Here is a 24,868-nt window from a genome sequence, read left to right as displayed (position 1 = left end):
CCCAGCTTCATTCTAGTTGGAATGAGAAAATTTTAGATTAAAATAGTAGTATCTGCTTTACAATATTAGGTGTTCATCTTTCTACCTGCTGTTAGGGATGGTAGATAGTGGGAGGGGCTGCAGGAGCATGAGTAGAGTAGATTAATGCCAGATTCCAGCTGAGGCATGGTGACTCTTACACGAGGAATGTAGTCATGAAGACAGGAACGATCATAGTTCAGATTTAAGAAAAAATTTGAGTCAACAAAAGTTACTGATGGTTAAAAATTAGATCTGAGGAGGGGAAAAGGACTTCTAATATTTTTAGGAGTGACTTGTAAATATTTTTGTCTAAGCATCTAAATGGATAGTGGAATAGCTTACTCAGGTGGGCAAAGTTTGGAAAACCCATTGATGTATTTGGGGCAGGAAGAATCTGTTTCAGTCATGTTTACAGAGATGGCTCTTCAGCATCCAGTAGAGCTTTGGAGCAGGCAGGTGGTGACCAGTGTGTTGTTGAGGTTTGGAATCAATGCAAATAGGAAATCTTAGTGAAAGATGAGATAGGGAAAAGAATGCCATCTAGTACTGAGCCCAACACTTGCCAACATTTATAATCCTGAAAGAGGTGGAGACTCTAGAAATGGTAAGAAGCAGTAATCTGAGGGAGAAAAAAAATGACCCAGAAGAGTGTAGTGTCATGAAGTCAACAGAATACTTTGTTTCAAAATTGAAAAAAATGAACAACCGTGGGTGTAGAATTCTGTTACAAAATAGAATACCACAGAGAATTAACTATTGATTTGTTTAAGAGCTACATCTCTACTAAATCTCAGGATTATTAAAAATGATTCTAAATTTTGACATGCATAACAAATCTAAGGAACAGGAAGCAACTATGAGAGGCATTAGTCAAGCAAATTGATAGCGGGAGGAAGTCAGAAAAGATCTCTTAGAGGAAATAACACATGGTGAGATATGAAGCATGTATGACAACATTCAGGAAAGAGTGAAGGAACATACTCCAGGTAGAAGCAACAGCAAATATGAAAGCTATAGATGGAGAAGAGATTGGAATGTTCCAAGAAATGAAAGTCCAGTATGTCCAGTTTGATTTGGCTAGAAATTAAAGGGAAAGAAAAGAGGTAGACGAGATGAACAGAGACCAGATCATGCTAATCCTTGAAGGCCACAGTGAAAAGTTAGTTTTTCTTTTAATCTAAGCTGTTGTAGGGCCAGATGACTTGGAACTATAGAGATGTGACACACTCTGAATTTAATGGAGTCCTTTATTATAAGCCTGATGATCAAGAATGGCTCATGCCAGAAAAGTTCTCAGCAAAGGAAAGGCAGTTTGCAGGGTCCTTTTAAGGGCTCTTCTATTTGGGGAGGGCTCAGGGAGAGGGGAAAGCACAGGCATATTTTCACAGGAGCAGAACTTTGCTAAATCAGTAGGGGTCAGGGGTAGTTTCACACAGTTTAATTTAAAAAAAAAGTATCACATAGGTGCAGGAGTCTTCTGTTTACAAGGTAGTAAAGATAACATAGTTGCAGACTGCTCTACCAAAAGGTCACAAAGATAACATATAGTTGCAGATTCACACAGAATGCGATGGCCTGTTATTCATTAACTGAGAGGACTTGCAAGGGGGGAGGAAGAGGAAGATGACAACCCAGAATCACTCAACTTTGCACAAATGGAGTCAGGTACACAAATGGAGTCATATTGGCTATCCCAAAGTGTATTGATGATTTTTAAGTAGAAGCATATAGGTGGTGTGATCAGAAAATATAGTGAAAGTTTAAATTTTAAAAATTTATTACAGTAAAAGGCACATTGCCATTAATCCCCCTCACTTCAAACACACTTATTCCATCATTCTTGCCACTTTTGAAGTAGTCCTGGAAAACCTCTTTCATGAGTGTCTTTAGTTGTACTGTTATGGCTGCCTCAATTTCCAGAGTCCATTCAAAATATTTACCTTACTGGTCATTTTGACTTTGGGAAAGAATCAGAAGACACACAGTGCCAGATCCAGTGAATAAGGTAGGTAAGAACACACCATATTCTTTTTATTTGACTAAAATTGTATTAAACATTTTGAATCTATTCAGGACATTGAGGCAGCATGAAAAGATACTCATGAAAAAGGACTTACAGAATTGTTCCAGAAAGTATCAAGAATGATGAGATAAATATGTTCAAACTGAAGAAGAGTATTTTGAGGGGAGTTAATGACAATATGTCTTTACTTTAATAATTTTTAATTTAAAAAGTTATTTCTAATCATGCCTCATATAGTCTAGCATATATTTTAAAATGTTATTTGAATTCTTCTTATTATTGAATTATTCTTATATTCTTATTCTATTATTATGCTGCTTTATTGTTTTGTGATTCCATTTTATTCATTTTGTTGATGGAGCTATAATTCTGTTTTATTATTTTACCAAACACCTTACAATTTATAGTCTATATCTTTATCACAAGGTTTCTTCAAGTAATACCCCATTTTATCTAGTACAACACATATTTTCTTTGTATATTTAATATTTGTTAAACTGTTTCTTAAAAAATTTTAAATTTAAAAAGCAAAATTTATAAAAATTTAAATTTAGAATCTCTAATAATTTAAAGTTTAAATCTAAAAAAAAAAAAGAACAGAGCACCTCTTCCACTGTTCCTAAATGCTTTGTGTAGAAGTAGCCTTCCTTCTGATATAGTTTTCTTTTTGTCTGTAAGATTTTAACATTTTTTTAGTGCAGGACTGCTGGTAACAAATTCTTTCACCTTTTTTTGCTGAAAAAAAAATTTTTTCCTTCCTTTTGGAAGGCTTTTTCCCCTAAGTATAGAACATTGGGTTGACAGTTTTGTTGGTTTGCTTGTTTTGTTTTGTTTCCACAGTACTTTAAAGATGGTCCACTTTCATCTGAGATCCTTCCTACTCATGTTCATCTGTGCATAATGTTCACAAGCCCTGATCTTTTTAAGATGGCGTCTTCACTTTTATTTTCAGCAGATTGATTACATTATGTCTTAGTAGTTTTCTTCAAGTTAATTGGTATTGACTTTATTGTACTTCTTGGATCTGAATATCGCATATACGTATTTTTCATCAAAGTTGGAAAAATAAATTGATTATTTCTTCAGAATTTTTTTTTCTGCTCAGCTCCCTTTTATAGATTCCAGTTAAATGTATATCTGGCCCCTTAACATTGTTCCATAGCTCTGTGAAACTCTCCTGTTATTTTTAGTATTCCTCTCTCTTTGGGTCTCTCCTTGACATTCTCACACTGTCTTCTACCTTCCTGAATATATGGTATGTAGTTGCAATAACTATGTAATGGCTTATCTGTGAGATTTATAGTGTGTTATTTCTGGATGGTTTTGAATGATTGACTGTTCTTTTACCATTTGTCCTATTTTTTTGCTCCTTTACATGCTTCATAATTTTTTTCTTTTTAATTTGGGCTGCCACTACTTACTGTGGATTTTATCTTTTGGAGAATTGAATGTTAGGTGTTCCTTTAAATATGAACTTTATGGTGTGATGCCATTAAATTCTTTGGGAATAATTTAATCTCTTCTAAGTTTGTTTTAAAGTTCAGTTAGGTGAGGCCAGAGGAACTTTTCGTCTACTAGTAGTTTTATTTTGTCACTAAGGCAAAATTCTTCTGAGTACACTTCCTAATTCTCTACCTGTTACTAGAAACTATTACTCTAGCTAGTGTGGGAACAAGAGCTCTCTGCAGCCCCAGGTAAGCTCCATTGCTCACTGTCTGCATTGCCTATAGCAGGCCTGTAGGTCCTGCTTCCACTGTCCTTGGGCAGTTTTCTCACATGCACGTCTGCTCATACCCAGATGAAGACTTGAAGACCCTGTCTAAATCTCAAAGATTTCTTTGCTTTCAGCAGCAATCTTTTGTCTCATAGTCTGCCCAGTGAACTGTCTTTTTTCTCTTTAGTTTTGAATTATTTTATTTTATTAGTACCTCTTTGCAGTTCATTCACTTTATAATCATCTTGGAGAGTGGCTACATGAACCTACTACAGTTTGTTTCTGTTTTTAATCCCCTTTCCCTTCTTTCCCCCTCCCTCCCTCCTCTCTGTTTTAACGGCTCAAGGGCCTTAGGCCTTCTCCCTACTTGGCGGCTAGAAACTTCCTCTAGATGGTAAGCTGGAACAATTGCAGGGCTTACTTCATTTGTTTCTCCTTTATCAGGGATCAGTGTTTTGCACTATCTGATGTCCAATATCTGAATACTGTTGCTTCATGTATGTTTTCCCACTGTTTTAGATATTTTAGACAAGACGATATAGCTAGTCCTGTTTACTTCACTGTGGCTAAAATCCACAGATTTGAAATTGATAGTCTTGAACACTAGATCAACCATTTACAATTTATCTTCTCGGGTAGGTATTGAAGAGCTATTGAAGGCTGGGGAGGGCATAATATATATTTTATGAAACTAATTCTGATAAACATGGAGCAGGTAGTTTATGAAGGAAAAAGCCTGGGGTCACACTAATTATATATGATAAATTCTAAAGATTCATTTGCCCAATAATTGATGAAGGAAAAAAATAAATTTGAATTCATTAATAGCCACTAGATCATCCCAAAAGTTAAGTGGAAACTCAGGCATAGGAGTCTTTCTGTGCAAATTCGAGGGCTAAAACCTCACACATACTAGCTTTCACATACAATGGAAAGGGAAGAACTGCGTTAAGTGCCTTCATTGATTTCCTTGCCTTTGAAAGATTGAGAGGAAAAATAAACAAATTAATAGAACTAGGCCTGAGGCTAAGATTTGTTAAATTCACAGCAGGATAAATGTTCCCTTTTAATGGAGATTTTTTAAATTATTATTATTTTGAAGAATAAGTTGCTAATTTTATAAGGGTTGTAATCACTTTGTCTCAAAACTAAAGGGAAAAGAGCCAGAATTCTGGTATTTGCCAAATTCTGCCCATTTGTGACCACATGTGTCCTAATATATGCCCTTCAACATATGATACTTAAGATCATTAATGTAATAGGAAAAAGAATCAGCCATTATCTTTTCCTTATTAAGATCTAAACACTACTCCTATAGGCCTTAAAATTAGACTGGACGGAGGCTAAAAGAAACTACATTTGTGAACAGGCCTGCTGGGATTCCCAGAAAATAAGAAGCTTATCTATTATTTATGTTTTCTACTTACATTATTTGGGTTTTCAAGATGGACCCAAATACAATAGCCTCTGGGCACTGAAACACAGGAAAAGGCAATGATTTATTGACAAATAATGTTAACAACACAAAGACAGTCTGGAACAAATATGGTGATAGGGAGTAATAGCCAAAGTACAGCCCACTGGGGACAGAGTGCTGGGAAAACAGGAACAAATTCAAGTTGTTTTCATTACATATACACAGAGTGAATACCAACTTAAGAATGGGAGCCAAGAATGTGTTATAATTTGGCAGAAGAAGAGATATGAAGCCCATCACACTTAGAATACATGTGATCTCTTTCAAATCCATTTCCTTTCTGGGGTCTCATAAGGTGGGCATGGAAGTTGTCCTAACTGCACAAAAAAAAGTAATTTTAGAGATGTTCATTAACTCATTCTATTTACATTAGTCTCATCTGTCTTGAACTCTTGTGTACAACCTTTTCCCCTCGATGGCAAGACCTCACACTATCAAAACCCCTGTGGCCCTGTTACTCAGGCTAAACGGATGCTATCTGTGACATCACCAATGCCTCACTAGAAACTCTTATATTCTATTTCAGGGACTTCAACGTGTGTCCTTTTACTTCCTACCTGCATTTGCCCTTTAGGATAGCTATTTAACCTGATTTGACCTTGTGCTTTGACTGTCTTCTGACCTGTGAAGGCTTCCAGACCTTATGCTGAACTCAAATTCTCAGGATCCCAACTTGGGTTCTGCATATTTTAAAAAAACAGTTCAGATACTTGGAGATACGCACCCACAGGGTTGAGGCAAACGTAGTTTTATTACGCTGGCTGACTGATCAGGGATTTCTCCACAAAGTGATAAGCCCGGAGCAAGCATTGAACAGAGTTTATGTGGATCAAGGGAAGAGGGGCACAGATACAGAAGCAAGGCACATAACATCAGTTTATTGGTTGAGGAAGTTACATTCAGTTTACATGATTGGATAGAAAAGTACACAGGAATTCGTCTCATTTACATATGGCGGGAAAGTAGGGATTACATCATCTTGAGGATACAGACATTTACCGAGAAGAAAAGATAGTGAAGGAGGCTATGTTTTAGGTGTGAGAGGGAACGTGAGCTGTTAGTGGTTCTTTGTCAGGTCAGCTAGCCACAGGAAAAAACTTTTTGCTCAGAAGTCATTTTCCCAGCTCACTCTACAAAGAGTAGCACCTATGTCAGAGAATTATTGCAGAGTTTTCTAGTATCGATACTGTAGACATTTAGGGATGGATAATTCTTTGTTCTTACAGCTGTCTCATATATAACAGGATGTTTGGCAACATCCCTGGACTCTGCCTAGTAGATACCAGTAGTACCGCCTTTCCTAAATTAGAATAATAAAAAATGCAAACATTGCCAAAAGTTCTATGCATGGCAAAACTGTCCCTACTTCAAAACTAGTGGACTATTTTAAGTATTATGAATAATATATACAAAATTCTCTGCACATAGTAAGTGCTCAGGAAAAAGAAGCCATTATTATCAACATCAGCATCACCAAAATGGCACAACTAGTAATGCTAAGGCTGGGTCTCCGAATGAGGTTGTCCTGCTTCCCAGCCCAGGGGTTCTTAAACGAGATACAAATCTATCTGTGGAAGTTGGTGAAGTCAGGTATAAAGGGATGGGCTGTAGAGAATGATGAATAGAAATTCAGAGCCATGAACCCAAGAAATGGTTAACTTTATCATCTAGGCAGTGGTGAACAAATGAAGACTTCAGAGCAGCAGGGATTATGCACAAAGATGGTTTGACTCTGAATCAGATTCTTTTATTGAATGTTGTACATTTGGGTAACGTAATTGGTGGAGGAAAGAGCGGTAAGAGGAAAGTAGTGGCTCCTACTCTGAAGAACTAGCTCCCAGAAAGCACAGGAGCCGGAGCTACTCCAAAGACCTGCACCTAAGCAGTAGATGATCTCTTCAAGATGCCATTGAGACTCCCAGAGAAGACAGTCTGATAGGGGTGAAGCCCATCTTGTGTACATTATGCCCAGGAGACGACTGGGCACCTGGACCAACAGACCAACTATGATACTAATGGAAGGAAAGGGAAGTTCTCCTCAGAGAACTGGAGCATTCTTCAAAGAGGGAAAAGATGAAACACTGAAAAAGATGAGAGCAACAGTCATCTATGAGTCACAGGAAGACAATGTTCCCCCTCCCTTGACACATTCAGCCCAACACAGAACACTTGAGAGTTGCCAGCAACCTTATTAGCAAGCAAAAGCCACCCTCATCACTCTGAAAATTCTAAGGGTTTTACCATGTGTCAGGAAACAGGGACAAAGATCAAATCCATAGTCCACAATATCATATTGATACTATCCCTCCACTCTGAACTGGAGCAGTGGTGGCAAACCTATGCCACAGCAAGCATGCAGAACACTCTCTGTTGACCTGCAAGCCAAGTTTCTGAGTTGTTTTTCTATACTAAAATCTCAATATTCAGGTTTAATTACAGCATTGGCACTTGGCAATAAATTAGTGGGTTTGGGGTTTCAGTTTGGGCACTCGTCTCTAAAAGATTCACCATCACTGCCCTGGAGAACAGGGCTTCCGCACTGGAAGACTAGCATGGCAATTCCAGTGCAAATATCTTTAAAATTCTTATTAGTATCTCAGAATTTTTGAGCAAGAAGAAATGGAATTTCATAATACTGATGCAGTCAAAGCTTGCATACAGAAACCCGAATCAGAAGGAAGTCAGCTGTAGGAACTCTGGCTCTGGCCTTTGGCCAGGGCTAACTGTAGATGCCATGTCAAGATACTTGGTTTTCCTGAGCTTTGGTTTCCTTATAGAAAATGACGTAGTAGTACGAATTCCCAAGATGATTGTCAATGCAACTAGCACAATGCTAAGCAAGTAAAAAATGCTTGATACATTTTACTCAATTGGCAGGGAAGAAATTCTAAGCCAAAAAGGGCTGGGCACATGAGGCCCTGGCAGGAGCCTGTTAATAGTTCTGTACAACCAGAAAAGGAATTCTCAAATTTTTAGTCTCAAGATCCCTCTACACGCTGAAAATTATTACAAATTGTTGATGTGAATTATATTCAGTGATATTTACCATAAAAGAAATTAAAACTGAGAAATTCTTAAAATATTTATCAGTCATCTAAAATTTCAAGTAAAACCATAACATGTCCATATAAATAGCATTTTATGAAAGGTAACTAGTATTTTCCAAAACAAAGTGAGTTTTTATTTATTCCCTTTAATGTTGCTTAATAAAAAGACAGTTGGATTATTCTATCTGCTACTGCATCGAATCTTGCAAAAGTCACGTATCACATAGCTTCTGGGCTATGAGTCAACTAGATGAAAAAGCAGGTTTCATCCTAAGATTATTAAGAAAATGATTGGTTTGACCTGTGGAGCTTTAGTATGGGTATTGACAACCTATTGAGATTCCTGTGCCACACTTTGAGAACCACTAGACTAATTCAACAGTGGGAGTAGGTGTCCACAAAAAGAAAAGACGCCAAAGAGATGAGCAGGAGTCCCCTTGGGGTACTGGGACTTGATTCTGAAGGCCAGAGTTTCCCACCTTTATATTCAGCAAAACACTCTTCTGAGTGATATGGGTAGTAACTCAGGGGAAGTGATGCTTCATGGCAAAAATGTTAAGGAAATGATATACAGTAGACCTTTCTCAAGAATCCTACTTCATAGAACCTATGCAAGGTGACTGGGAGTCATAGAATTAAAAATTAAGTCTGTACAGGTATTCCCCCAACTTCCTTGACCAAGGAAAGCCTCATTCATTAAGCCTCTCTTCACTGCCCCAGGGGTATTTTCTGGATGTTCTGTAGGAAACAGCCCTCAGTCCTCCTGGGGAGCTTCAGGGACATCTCTTGTGCTTTTTGCATGGAGACTGAGTTTAAGGGTAGGAAGACCAGAGGCAGGAGAATCAAGTAGAAGTTTAGAAATGATGATTGAATGAAATTCTTGAGAAAAGTGAAGAGGAGAGAGGTTGGACTTAGAATAAAGTGGCCTAAATCAGTGGTCTCCAAAACAGGTGACCTGAGCCTTTGCAGTGCTAGAAGAAAAGATTCCTTTTATGTAATCCTTTTTAAATGATATTTTTTGTGTTTGTTTATAATGTCCCTGATTCTTATAAGTGACAATATTAAAAATAATAACTCAGATGATACTAGCACTGACCATTCAGAAGGGGCATTGAGGACTAAAGCAGGGTCACCTTACTGACCTAGGCGGTGGTCAACCTATGGCACACGTGCTACAGCGGGCTATTTGTTATCACTGAAAGCTCAAAAGGTTCGCCATCACGAGCTAGGCATAGATGCTGTAACTGATACATGATGGGGAGTCTGGCCTCACAGGAGGAGTCAGAGCAGTCATATTGGTGCACTGGAGGACACAAGGGCACCCTGAAACACTGAACAAAACAACTGATACAGCAATAACCATGCAACTGAATATAAGTCAGACATGTGTGTCTTTTAAGTATGCATATGAATATAAAATATGTTTCCTGGAATACATGATTTTTAGAAAGTGAAGATTATGCTCTTGTATGTAAAGTGTACTATTAAAGTCTGCTGTGCAGTATATTTGGTCTGATCTGGTCAGTGCAGCAGACAGATGGCTGTTGCATCTTTCAGTCAGATTCCTATGCTTCTAATGATACCTCTGAGACCCCTCCAGCTGATTCACAAAAATGCAGAGCTAGTGCTGAGGGTCCTAAAATTTCTGGCCCAACTTCAGGATTAGTTTTACTTCCACCCCAGGAAGCTATAGAGAGAAGTAGGAAAAAAGGTTCCAAGTGTATGTTTTCATCCATTCATAGATACAACTCCAGGAAATGTGCCCTGGGCTAAAGGAAGCTTCAACATGTGGAAGCCACAGCCTGGCTTCACAGGTTGTAAGAGAATTCTGCTGAGTGTCATACAGTAAGTGCTAAAGGCTGTATTGGACTCTTCCCCAAGCTGTTCTGTACCTTTGGAGTTTGGAAGGAACATGTGGAACTATGGCAATTATTATGAAGCTGAGTAATCCACTAAGTGGTTGAAGCAAGACAGTTGGTCAGCAAGCGTTTTCAGCCCTTCATCACTACCAGTCCCCATTCCACCCCAGCCACACTGCTACCTGCCTGCCCCACCCCTACAGCAGCCTGTTCACTACAGTAAAGAGCTGTGATCTGGTGCTTATTAAGGAGGTCAGTGGTTAACCAACCAGCAAGCCATCTGGAGACTCCCCATACCAGAGTCAGTTTGGCTGAGGGGCTGGTATCTCAACACCTTTGGGAAAGAGACCACTAATAAGGGGATGTAGTCTTGTTACATGGGCTTATTACATTGATCATACAAAGAGAGGAACAAAAGAGATACAGAAGACAGAGAAGATGCAACACCACTCAGCAAAAAGACATGAATTTGAACCTTATTCTGTATGAGTTAAAATATGAGTGTTAATGTCTAACAACATGTTTTTAGAAGCATGATTTGAATTGGATAGGATCCTGTTCTCTTCAAACTAGAACTTTTAGTCATTTGGCTAAAATTGTCCATCCTATCGTGAAGAAACTCCATGCCAGAGAGGGGTGCAATGAAAGTCCTGGGGAGCATTGCAACGCTGAGACCGGGCTTCCTGATTACCTGCTCAGCATTTTAATATTTCCCAAAATTGTTAGCAGAGAAGTCAGCAGAAATTGAGTTGACCTTGGGATTACTAGAGCTTGAATGGTTAACTGTTTTACTCAAGAAATACTATGGTTCTCAATATCAGGAAATCTTTGGCTAAAATACAAAAGTAGTCAGTAGAAAGTCCTCTTCTAGGCCTCTTATCATTTTGTGCATAGGTAAAATGGAGAGAATTTCTGCTTTCTCTGCCCCACAAGACACTGAAGATTTGACGGAGGTCCTATACTCCTCTCATGCCCACTCTCTGGAGGCAAATTTATGAGCAAAGTATGCAAACGTGTGACGCCAATCATGTCAGCATCTCTATGGGCTGCCTTCTCCTATCTTCACAATTTTAGTCTTTGGGTTCTTAAAAATACTGCCCCAAAATTGCTCCACACATATATACACATATATACACAAAATTTCTTTTGATCTAAGGCAAAATTTCTCATTTAATGGTAATTTTGTGCCAATTTTATTAATGTCTTTCATCTACCTGTTTATAGGCTCTGACCTCTCACTAACCTAATCATCTTTGTGCTGTGCAGTGATAACAGCTAATATACAGTATGTGTAAAACCCACATGATACAAAGTGATTTTACATATTTTATGTTGCATGGCCTAAGTAGATAGATAGCTGCAGAGTTTCCATTTGTTAAAACTCAAAAAAATGTAATAGTAATACTAACCCCAGAAAATGATTCTTAGGGTTAAATGAGAAAATGATAATAATAACAACAAATATTTATTGAAAATTTCTTCTGTGCCAGGCACCATGCTAAGAATTAAGGGGCATGCAAATACAACTTTAATTTAAATGAGACAATCTATATAAAAGATTCCTCAAGTACTCAGCACAATGTGTGCCATACATAGTATGCAATGAACAAACATTAGAAGCTCATAGTATCACCAGTAATAGTAATAATAACAGGCACTATCACACTTCACAGAAAAAAGAATCTGAGAAAGGTAATGATTTTCAAAGTAACAAACTGATTTTCAAAAAATTTAAGTCACTTGCCAGGACTACATGTCTTTTACAAAAGAATTCAAGGATAGACCATATGTGCAGGAGAAAGGAACAGAGGAAAGAAAATGGAGGAAGAAGTCATCATTCTCCCAAAGAATAGTCACACAATGCCAGCTGGTCAACAAGGAATAAACTATAAGTTTTGCACAGCTGGCTTAGCTCAGGGTGGTTTCCAGAACCAACACAAGAGCATCCTCTATAACTGGAGAAGACAAACTCCCTGAGCATCTGCTTGTCAGCCCTGTTAGTAAATGTGACAAGTGAAGTTAATTTCATTTATATCCTTGAGTGACATTACTACTAAGAAGTCATTCGTGCTAAGTTTAACTCTGTTTCCTTATTGGGACATTTCCCTTCAAACTAAATGCCATGCTAAACAGCTTTTAAGTCCATGTTTTTCAAATACACAAAACAATATTTTCCTTCACTAGACTCACATCACCCTGACATATTCTTCACACAAACACTTCTGAACAGAAACTCTGTTTAGAAGGCTCTGCTGGACAATGGACATGATGAGACCCAGAACAAGCCCTTGAAGGCTTCAGAATCTCATAGGACAGAGATGGAGACCCATTTAACACAAGGGGAAGGGCTCTGACTGCTACCCAAGGACTCTGTATGTTAACTGGATGTGTTAGGGATGCACAGCATGCTTTCAAGTGGGAACCAACAGGATAGAAGAGCAAGACTGCCTTTGGAGCCATGGTCCAGGCAAAAGAGGACAAGAGCTAGGGACTAAGATCTTTATGTTCCTTCCTTGAACTCCACCATCACTTCCAAAGTCAGGAAAAGATAATATGCTCCAAGAAATCAACACTCCTTATACATACACCATCTCAACAAAAAAGGATAAACCATAAAGAGATAAAACATTTTTGTTTCTGCTATCAAAAACTTTTCTGCCCATTAATGTGATAGCTTTGGTATCCTCCCACCTGAGGATAGGTATGTCATGAGTCATGGCAGCATGGCCTTGGAGTCTATGTCTGGTCCTTTGGCCCTTCTGCTCTGGCATCCTTCCCTGGCTCTGCTTCCAGGCATCCATAAATTAAGCAGCTTTGCTCTTCCACACCTTGCTGCCATCATGTCTCTGTCTTGGAGCCAGCCGACCATTGACTGAAACTGTGAGCAAATCAAACCGCTCCTCCTCTTTAAAGTATCAGTGTTGGGCTTTTTATTTAAGTGATGAGAAAGCTGACTAATACAGAAAATTTATACCAGAAAAGTGGAGTTGTTTCTGTGACTATAACTGACCATTGGGGTAGTACAGAAATCTTTGGAACTGTTCTGTAGAAAGAGTTTGGAAAGGTTTGAAGAAGCAGGCTAGATAATCCCTAGAATGCAATAATGAGAGCCTGACTGGTTATTATTGTCAAAGCTCAAAATACCAGAATGCCAATAGGAATACAGACAGTAATGGCTAAACTCAGGAGATTTCAGTTGGGGATGAAGACTATTGGCAGTTGAAGTATAGGCAATATGTGTTATACTCTGGAAGAAAATTTGTCTTCATTTTGCCCATGTCCTGAGACATTGTGGGAGGCTGAGATTAAGGGTGGTAGACTAATTAATCTAGCAGAGGAAATTTCAAGACAGCCTGACATTCAGGCTGTGGCATGGGTACTGCTGGATGCTTTTAGCCAGATTCATAGTGAAAATCCAGGGTGAGAAACAGAGCAGAAAAATTTGAAAACTTAAATTTGATTCAGAATGAAACATGTTGTAAAGTTGAGGATAAAGAAGGTGTGGGACCTAAAGAAATTAATACCATTAAAAAGAAACCAACTACCCTGTACAGAGACAAGAAGAAAAAATGCATTGAGTGCATCTCAGGAACCAGAAAGACCCCACCCATTGCATTTTCAAGGATACAAAAGTGTAAACCTTTCTGTTGAGAGAGTCCCTCAAAACACTACTTGAGAAGGTACTTCTACAGAATTTATTTCCTGTGATTCATTTCAACATTGTTAGCCATCAGGACACTCAGAGTCCATTGTACCCTTGGTCTAGGGGAGCCTATGGCTTCTGCTGACAGAAGACTTGGGATCTGCAGAGTGTTGGTTTTATTGGCATGCTGAATGCAAGAGTTGTGGTGTCAAGGAAGCTTCAACCTACATTTTTTTGAAAAAGGCTTGGAAGGCTAGGCAAGGAGCCCCTGAAAGGGTAGTGTATGAAGCTGTGGGAATAAAGACAAAGGTACAGTGGATAGCCCATGAAGTCATAGATGTCAGGAACAATGAATGGAACCAGCCCATGAGAGAGGCCATGTGGACTGAAACTTTTCAAGGCCATTGAGGGGAGGGAGAGTCATTCTTTGGAATTCATATTTTAATACCATGTGCCCTGGATGCCAGATATGGAGCTACAGGATCTAATGTTTGCCCAGCTGAGTTGCAGTCTTGCTTTTGTCTGTTCTCTTCTATTCCCATATTCTTCTCTTTTGGATTAGGAAGGTTTACCCTGTGCCATTTTACCTGAGGTTATGTGGCCTGCTTTTTATTTTTACAAAGGCCCACAGCTAAGTGTTTGCTTTGAGTCTCAGAAGAGACTTGGACTTGGACTTCTGAAAACTGCTGGAACTCTTGAGGCTTTGTGGGAAGGGATTATTGTGTTTCTGGTTGTACATGGGACATTATGTTAGGCAGAATTATGAACTTTCTAATGTTATTATTTGGAGATTAAGTACATGTTTAGCTTGCAAATTGAAAAGTGGTGGGAACTGGTGGGTAGAGTGAAGTTACAACTTGATTGGCTCTGGGATCTGCTTCTGAGGATTGGTGACGTATACTTCTAGGTGTGTTTGGGTGGGTCATGGTTGCATGGCCTTGAGATCTATGTCTGGTCCCTTGCCCCTTCCATTCTGGCACTCTTTCCTTGTTCTGCTTCCTAGACACCATGAACTAAGCAGCTTTGCTCCACCACACTCTTCTGTCATGATGTCTCTGCCTTGGTGCCAGCTGATCATGGACTAAAACTAAGCCAATTAAAGTTTAAATTGTAGCTTTAAGTTGTAGCTGTTAGGTACTATGTCTCAGTGATGAGAAAGGTGACTAGTATAGTAGTGTCAAACACAATTCTTAGTTAAGAGTAACTGTAGATGTGCTACTGTTAGGTAAGGCTAAATTAAAGGATGTTAAACTCAAGAGATAATGAGTGGATGGATTGATGGAAGGATAAACAGATAGATGGACAAATGGCTAGCTAGATAGAAAGACACTCTACACCAGACCAAAATACAAAAACAGGTGGTAGTTGAATGTCCAACTGGGGACCTTTTTATTAGAGTTTCAAAAGCATCTTATCTTGAATGTGGTATAAGATGAATAATCAGTTGTATTTGATATATGAATAAACCCAGAGCCAGACCTTAAATAATTTCCTTCAAGTTTACTCAGCTAATTTGATTGCTCAACAAACACTGAGCACCACCTATGTCCTAAGCATTGGAGATACAGTAAGAGAACAGACTCCCCAAGCTAGTTTACATTCCACCAAGAGTAAAGGGAGAAAGTATAATAAATTAAATACTTAATGTACTCATACTTTGAGGAACTGGAACAAAGACAGGCATCTGAATCCTGGGGGCTGCAAGTTTATAGACTAGGCCAGGATGTAACATTGCCCATGTCTTCTGTCATCCTTTAGGACACTCCCAGGTTCCTGAGTAGTGGGATCACATACCTGCAGCCTCAGCAAGACTTTCTGAACTCAATTTTGTTCCTCTTAAAATTGCCCATTTAACTGTGGCATGCATGTGGCAGAAGTGATGCCAAAGTGCAGAGTTCACTCACTTTGTTACAGCTTGATCTCTGGAAGCCCGGAGAAGAGCCGACCTTGTGGCCTTCCAACCAATGGGAAAATTGGCTTCACTCTTTGCTCTACTGTGCTACATTAGTTGTGCTATAGTTTTATAGCTTTATGGAAGTGAAGCAGATGGAATCCCTGACCTTGAGTGCTGACAAGCTACAAAACAAAATATCCCCCAGGCTACATGTGGTGTCTGGGTAAAGACCAGACCCTGACCAGCATTCAGACATGGTGACAGTATATTAACACAAATACAATGATTGACTCTTTGTTAAACAGTTAGTTTACACCCAGTCCTGTAGGGAATGATTTAAACAAAAGAGAAAATAATATAGGAACCTCATATTCTACATCTGTAAAACAGAAATAGACTTATAATTCCTGCCTCCTAATATCTCATACTCTGTCCACTCCCCTGTACTGCACATAGCCATTATTCTAGACCAAACCACCAGCATCTCTCTCTCTTAAACTGCTTCAGCAGCTTCCCACAGCTCATTCAGTTGTTTCTATTGTTCTACAGAAGAAGTACACACCGATTAGCATGCTTTGCAAAACACTGAAAGGCTTAGCCCCTTTAAGATATCCTGCCTTTCTGTTCTTTGGCCGTGACATAGCCATTGTAATTTCTTGTAGTGCACCCAAGTATACCATATTTCCTTTAATAGTCAGATATTTGCATATAGTGTTTCCTACATTTGGAATTTCCTTTCTCTTGCTCTTAGCTGACCAACTCATATTCAACCACACTCATCTATTTTTTTTTTTTAATTTCCTGGTACAGAAGTTTGAACCCAGGGCCTCACACATGCCTCCCAACATTTAATGTTACCTTCCTAAATTCTCTAAGACTGGGTTGTCGTTCCATACATATATTTTTGCATCATTTGACCTTCCCCATCAAGGAAACATTGGTTCAATAAGTAGCTGAATGTGTGCAAATAAATGAATCACATTGTTTCAAGGAACTGATAGCAAAAATCGTATCTTAGAACCAAGATCACTGATCTCTCATCCCCATTCATCACAAAAGTCCACTAGCCCAACAAGTAAAATGTACTCAGCCACACTTGTGGGGAGATATATGGGTAGAAGGATGAAGCTTTTGACCGGAGCACTTTGCTATCCATGGGTTTTTTCACTTGAGTTGGTGGAGCTGGACCTCTGTAGTTGATTCCTTGTCCTTTCTGCTTCAATTCACAAGTAAGACTTCCATGTAAACTTAGCTCACTTGAAAAAGTGTTTTATCTCCTACCTGGTAGATTAGAAAATGCACTGCGCTCTCTGCATCCTTATCCCAGTCAGTACATCAAGATAGCCATGTTTAAGAAGTCCCCTGCCACTACGCACCTTCTAAAAACAGACTTAGAATCCTAGTGTGTTCCTATAGAAAGACCTTAAGTATTTGGTCCACATCTCTATTTTATAGATTTTTTTTCCTGCCTGTGTTCTTCCTGTTTCTTTCTTTCTTTCCTTCCTTCCTTCCTTCTTTCTTTCCTTCTCTCTCTCTCTTTCTCTCTCTCCCTCCTTCCCTCCCTCCTTCCCTTCTCCCTCCATCCCTCCTTTCTTTTCCTTCCTTCCTTATTCCTTCCTTCCTTCCTTCTTTCTTTCTTTCTTTTTCTCTCTCTTTCTCTCTTCCTTCCTTCCTTCCTTTCTTCCTTCCTTTCCTTTCCTTTTCCTTTTCCCTTTTCTTCTCTTCTCTTGTCTTGTCTTGTCTTTTCTTTTCTTTCCCTCTTATGTATCAGGAAGTATGCCAGGAATTTGGAGTTTAATCTAGCAAGAACAAATGACACACAAAGTTCCTTTTCTTTCAAAACTTATATTCCATCCAGGCCAGTGATGGCAAACCTTTTAGAGCTTTCAATGATGCAAAAAGCCCACTGTGGCACACATGTCATAGGTTTGCTACCACTGATCTAGACCTTCCATTAAGTGGCCAGACAATCTCAACACTATCTGCCAGGAAAAGCCTTGTTTGTTCTTTTTTTTCCCAGCCATTTCAGGCCACATGACATATGAATAAGAATTTGTTGCATAAGTTTGCACAGATAGAATAGCTGTGTACTGGTGAATATTGTGATCAAGTACAGAGGGCCAACTAACTTTAAGGAATAAAAGTTAACACACAATAGTAGGTGGGAAGTCAATATGAGTGAATTTTTAACTCACATACTTGACTCCATATACTCATATAAGACTTTACCTTTGTCAACTTCAGTGTCCCATAGTCTTAAGAATCTTCCAGATTGGGCCTTGGGCATCAATTCCAGCATTAAGAACTGAGTCATGCTTGAGAGTCTACCTCATTACTTGGTAGTTTGACACTGGAACCAGCAAATACTAGATGCAAAATAAATATCTGATAGACAACCTTACCTTGCTCTAAACACTACTTTTTCTCTTGAACATGTTTACTAGTATTTCCTCCAAATGCTTTTTGGCCTGACCCAAAATATAAGTATATCCTACAAACCCTAAAAGAAAAAGGAACAACATATACTGACTGTCAGATTTTGTTACAGTCCCTACGCTACTTACAATATTTCATTTAATCTCACTGCAATCCTATAAATTGTATCAATACTGCCCCATTTTTCAGATGAAACAGCTTAAGGCCTATCAAAGTTTGATGAATTTCTTAATGTCACCCAGCCAGGATTTGTCTGATGTACTCTAGTTGTACATCGTCTGATACGAACTAGCATCCGCAATTGCTTTGTAAGCTCTGTCCAGATAAGAATGCTTCCTTTCTACATGACAACTTCAATGAGACAGTGATGATCTTTATGTTCAAATTATGTTCTCCTTGTTGAAAAACAATCAATCTCATTACCTCAAACACAAAACCAGCATTCAATCCTCTGTCATATACCTAAAATTTACCTCTATTTTTCATGTAATCTGTATCTTTCAGGCTCTTTATCTTTCTTTCTGATTAGGGAGGTTCTTTGTGATAAAAACTCTCAAATTCTGACAGCCATGAGTTTTAATTATCTTTCATTTCCATGTTTCCTGTTGACTTTCATCAAGCCTGGCCACATAGCTCCCTCTTCTTGTAACCACTGCTCAACAGTATTTCCCACAGCAACCCTGTGGGCTTCACTGGGGAGCCTTATGCCAAGGATTTTTGAGGTGATACTCTTCCCCTTCTAGTCTCCCTTCCCACCCCCCAGCATATGCGTTAGCCTACTTGGTATTACATTACAAAAATCAGCCTGAGGTGGCTTAAGCAAAACTGTGGGACTTATTAGAAGAGAAAAATAATGCCTCATGACAAACAATATCAGGGATGCAGATGCAGCCGAGAAAGCTGCTGGGCCCTTCTCTCGTCTCTACTCCTCTCCACATGGTCACTTCATTCTTCTTCTATTGGGGATTTGATTTCTTTGGTCATTGGTTCACATGGAAAAGTCCTAGTCATTTCCAGTTCTTAAGTGTACAGCAGTTACCATCCAAATGTTGACAAAAACAAACTCCTTTGATCTTTCTAAAATTCTCAGCATTTGGTCCAGGAAGGCAGTATTCTTGTTTAAAGTGGATATCATGGGACCATTTTAAGGAAGCTTTAAGACAGAGAATTCTGAACTGACTAAACTGCTACTTTCTTCTTATTAAGTTGTCTGTTTCCTGAGGCATGCCAGCCGTAAGGATGAGGTCAGAATCAGAGACTTGAAGACCTAATGGTAGTTCCCATAAGTACTATGGGGACTTGGCAGGGTGAGAACCAAGAAGGCAGGGAAGCAGGTCCATCCATCACAGCCATGTTCTTTAGTGCCCACAATGGTGCCTGGCACTTAGTGGAAATGAGAAAACTACTTATTATGCCTAAACCTCAAGAGAAAAGTATTCATGATGCTCCTAGCTTTGGGAAACACAGAATAAAAAAGAGATGAGAAAGAAATACTTTCCAGGTTAACATATCAGAGTTGGTGCTAGATGAAGTTCTTTGCCAGGTTGCACATAGCTGTCATCTTGCCACAAGTGAGTGCTGGATAAACATTTTTGGTGTCCAGGATTTTGAAAGTGGCATTTGTTCTTGGAGAACTCTTTTGAAGGCTGTTCAGGAAAATCTTGTACAGAATCCAAGAATCTATGTGTATTAAAAATGTATATGTTTCCAGTGGAGATAGGCAAGCTGGGGGAAAGTAGGTGATTTTATGAGCTGTAAGTAATTAAAGACTATTCTACATATAGAAATCTTTATATTCAGATAATTCCTACCCTACTGATTTCCTTTAACAATCTGGGTCACTGAAATGCAAATATTTTAAAAATATATGTATATGGTTGTGGATATTTTGTTTTGTTAGAGGTCCTTGATTTGTGTTTAATTATTATTTTTAATCACTTTGTGTTTGTAAGGCATACTTTACTCACCTGGACATTATATGCTTTACTGAATAGATGCAGATAAATAGTTCTCTAGAGGAAAATAATACAGAGAAATAATAAAAACATTCTTTACTTTTAAATCTGGGGTATGAATTCTCATCTTATTAGTTTTCCATTAAGTGACTATTTTAAATGAGAGATTGGGTTCAGTGATCTCTAAAATTCACTTATACTTTATTACCTAGCAATTTGTCAACCAAAAAGTACTTATCAGGGAGGGATAGTTTTCTGGAAAGCAAATGTGAGACATAGTTATAAGCACGAGAAAAATTTATTCAGAAAAGACATGATTTTATTGGGGCATCATTAGAAGAATTACAGAAGCAACCTAAATATCTAGCACCAAAAAAATGGTAACAAGAATTCATGGTCTTTCCCATATAGAATATAGTGATCTAAAATTATAATTTTGGGAGCTATATTAAAACCTGGAATTTATATATTGCTAAGCTTACTCCATATTCCTGGACATTTACATAAAAGCCCAAAAAATGTAGATCAAAATGTTAACATTGACTGCATTAAGGCTAACAGACCAGGGATGACCCTGTTTCTCTTCTTTACTCTATTTTCTATATTTCTGGAAATGCAATCTGTATTAAAAACAACTTCAAACAAATAATGTCAGCAGAAGTTCACATGGAAGGAGGGATACTGATCTGCTTCTCCTAGTCAGGACTTAGCAGTGATGTACATACCCTGCACTTTTTGTATTTGTTATTTTTCGACCACAACTTGCTGAATTGCCTAGCCTGGGCTTGAACTCGTGATCCTTCTGCCCCAGCCTCCCAGAGTGCTGGGATTATAAGATTTATTTGCCTTTAAAAATAACAAAGTTTAGGGCCAGGGATTTAGTTCAGTGGTTCTGCTGCCTGCCTTGCAAGCACAAGGACCCAAGTTCGATCCCCAGTACCAAAAAAACAAACAAACAAACAAAAAAACCCAAGGTTTAAGCATATACAGTAAAGTGGCAACAAGATACTGTGCAATCATAAATTAGAGCTGTGACTTGTGGTCAGACAGAGGAGACGTGAGGGAGCTATGAGCAAGGGAATGACAATCAAGCCTAAAGTAATATTGAACTCACCTGTTTCAAAAGAAGTATACAGCTGACTATTGGGATCCATGGGTTCCATGTCTATGGATTCAACCTACCATAGATTAAAAATATTTTAAAATAAAATTTATGTGTTAAATCTATACTATGCAATTAAACCTATGCTGATTGAATTTGTACTAAATGTGGACTGACTTTTCCTTGTCATTATCCTCCAAATAATATAGTATAACAACAATTTGCATGCATTTATATTGTATTAGATATTATAAGTAGCCTTTAAATGTGCTAAAGTATGTGAGAAGTTGTGTATGGTTCATAAGCAAATTCTATGCCATTTAATATAAAAGACGACCATCTGTGGATTTTGGTATCATCAAGAATGGGGTGACAGGCTGGAAACAATCTTCCATGGATACTGAGGGACAACTAGGATATTTAAAATGTGGGACGATGGTGCCACTCTGCCTTGGGACAAAGCACACTGGAAAGAAATTAATTGGGTTCTACTCAAAGTAAGCACAAAGGATGATGGGGGAAACAGAAATAATATCACATGAGAAAAAGCTGGAAAATCTAAGGATATTCCACTAATAGAGGAGAAAACTTGGGGTTTAAACTCTTCTATAGTTGTCATGAAGGAGAGGGAGTAAACAGGCTCATAAGGTAACAGGGGAAGAATTGTGAGTGGAAACTCTTAGAACATCACTTTCAAAATAAGAGATGTGGAAGAAAGTGTCCTCTTATTAGAGATGCACAGTAGGAGCCTGCAAAGATGAGAATATTATGGTAGAATCTGAAGGGCTAAAGAGAAGAAGACAAAAGTCTCCTCCAGCCCTGAGGCTTGGTAGTCTCAAGAACTTCTAGAGAAGCAGATTAAAGACAGGGAGTACAACAAGAAAACTGTATCAGAGGACTCTGTTTTTACATAGTGAGCATCAAGGCCTCTTTTAGTCCCATTTTCTTAATCTACACCCACTAAAACCGTGAACACAACTGAGATCCATCTGTTTCCCTCAATAGTCCTGAGATATACCACAGTTTCTGTCCACTCTTATTTTGAGTTTATGCTCTACCTTTACACAAAAACTCATGGAAAAGTTTCTGTAATCTCCATAATGAGCTCAGATGAACAAACAGATCTAGGACAAATGGATAAGAGTGTTTATATTTTAATTTTTTCTACTCATAGAAGCAATGCTCATTCACTAAAGAAAAATGTAAAAACATCTAAAAAAGTAAAAAAAAAATCTATGATTCAAATATCACAATAACCAAAGAAAGTTAACATATGAACATGTTCCTTCTCGTCTTGTTCTGTGCCTTTGTCTATTAGTTGCCTTTCTATTGCTGGGACAAAATATGGACATACAATTTAAAGGAGGAAGATTTATTTTGGCTCTTGGTTTCAGAGGTTTCGGTCCATGGTTGTCTGGCCCCAGGGCAAAAATATTATGTCAGACAAGCATGGCAGAAAGGCATGATAGAGAAAAGCTGCTTTATTTCATGGCACCCAGGAAGCAGAAAGAGCAAATAGCCAGAGAGAAGAAGGGAGTGGGGGCAGGATGTACTTTTCAAAGGCCCACTCCTAGTGAGCTGTTTCCTCCAACTTGGCCCCACCTCCTAGTAGCCACTCCGCTATGAACACATCAATGGATTAATCCCTTGACAAGGCTAATACCCACATGATCCAATCCCCTTTTGAATGCTTGACCTCTGACCACTTGAGATGAAGGGGCATTTTAGATCTAAACAATAACACCTTGGTAGCCTATAGATTTAATTTTAATATAAGGAATATCTATGTTCAATTTTCCAGTATTTAAAATAGTTCCCTCAAGAATCAAACACTTTTCCTCAGTGAAAAGACTAAATAACCACCTGCCATAAAGGTTGAACAGGAAGATGCCATCTTTAGGTGAGGAAATGGTCTAGACCAGGGATTAGTAAACTTTTCTGTAGAGGATCAATTGTAAATATTTTAGGGTCTGCAAATCATGAGAGATCTGTTCCAACCACCAGTCTCTGCTGTTGTAGGACAAAAGCAACCAAAGACAATATGTAAAATGTGTATGATTCTGTTCCAGTAGCACTTTATCAAAACAGATGGTGGTTCAGATGTACCTTTTTACATGGCTTAACTAAACCAAATAGCCTACTGGACTTCCATAGCTTGAAAGGGCTTATCATAAAGAAAAAAGCTGACAGCCTCACTCAAAACTATCCAAGAAGAATTCTGGCCAGCTTCAGTACTCACATGAGTTAAGAGTCAAATTGAAGAAAATCAACTGTGACAAGCCTTGTCAGACAAACTCCAAATTTTGGTAAGCACCAGGAGACCAAACTGGAAGACTTTAGAATAAATGGTTTTGAGGACAGTTTAAAGATAAGTCTTTTGTACAAAGGAAGATAGAACCTGAGCAAAAAGAATAGGGAACAACTATTTTTAATGAATTTAGCTCAGTGCCTGGCATGTACATGCTTGATAAATAGTGACTAAATTATTCACTTGTTCTGTCATGGGCTAATTCACTCAGTCTGTATAGTTATGCATCAGACACTTACTGGGAACCTATTATTTGTCAGGAACTCTACTAGGTAATGACAACACCACACGAAATAAGATATATAATGATACCAAACAATAAAGACACTATCATTTAGGAAATTGTCACAACCTAAGCTGCTAAATGCTACAGTGAGATTTGAAATCAGACATGCAGGAGCCTGGTGAGTGTGCACCTAAGTGAGCCTTGAGGGGTTAGGGAGCTCTGTAGGGAAGATGATAATGAATGTGTTCTGAACACAAATGGGGTCAGGCTGGGGAGAGGTTTTGTGGGAAAAGGGGATTCATGTTTATCTGGGCTCAGAGGTCTCACTCTCAGAGGTCTGTGGGTGAGAGCAATGGTGGAACTTTCCAAAGATGCAGATGGGAGGGAGACAACAAGCTGAAGATGGAGAGAGGTCCTCTAGAGCTTCTCTGGTAAGCCCTGTGAAGGAGTTTTACCTTAGTGCTCCAATTGGGAAGATATTTTTAAGCAGGAAAGTAATTTAATAACATCTGAGTTTTAGAAAGACCTGGAAAAAAAGCATTTAATGGTCTGATAGAAGTTAGGGAGGTGCTGGCAGTACTGGGGATTGAACGGAGGGCCTTCCCAGTGAGCTGCACATCTAGCCTTTTATTATTTTATCTTTTATTTTGAGAAAGGATTTCACTATGTTAGATGCTTTTTGCTAAAGTTTAGAATTGGCCAAGGTAGGGCAGACCTATTGCACCAGAAGAGAGCTGTGAAGTGCATGTTTGGAAGATGTGGCTGAAGAGGCAGAAGCTATGTGGCTGCCCCTTTCTTTCCCCATCCAAGCCTGCCTTGCAGTATGATGCTATCAGAATGTGGTAAATGATGGTGATTACTCAAAAATATTTCCACTTCCCCAGAAGTGACTACACTTTTTCTTTCTCTTTACAGAGCACTTGTTGATTGAGCTTGGATTTGCTGCAGGGTTTGTCTACCCAGATGAGTGGTCATATTGGTGAGTGATGTGATTCTTTTCATTTTATTTGTCCAACTTAAGCTGCTGGCTTGATTTGGTGAATTTTCTTTATTCTTGGGTCATTTTGTACTTAGGATTCGCAAACCTACCTCCAAAGCATGCAGAGTTCTGTCCATACCTGTACCTAGCATTATTTTATATATATAGTACCAAATGACAAAAT

The 24,868-nt window shown here is 38.6% G+C and overlaps 1 protein-coding gene across 17 annotated transcripts in view; it reads left to right on the top strand.

Annotated features, from left to right (window-relative positions):
- Tenm4 (teneurin transmembrane protein 4) overlaps positions 1-24,868 on the top strand; it is a 2,854,999-nt gene that overhangs the window by 1,814,729 nt on the left and 1,015,402 nt on the right. For all 17 annotated transcript variants that reach the window (XM_087211381.1, XM_087211391.1, XM_087211392.1 and 14 more), the window contains one exon: positions 24,621-24,684. The gene's annotated coding sequence lies outside the window, so the exon portion shown is untranslated. The remainder of the gene's footprint in view (positions 1-24,620; positions 24,685-24,868) is intronic.

This window comes from Heterocephalus glaber, unplaced genomic scaffold, assembly GCF_053883595.1.
Source record: "Heterocephalus glaber isolate CG9 unplaced genomic scaffold, H.glaber_assembly_v1.0 deba00001428, whole genome shotgun sequence".
Taxonomy (NCBI): Eukaryota; Metazoa; Chordata; class Mammalia; order Rodentia; family Bathyergidae; genus Heterocephalus; species Heterocephalus glaber.
Note: the sequence above shows the minus strand (reverse complement) of the source record. Positions and strands in the feature narration are given on the sequence as shown.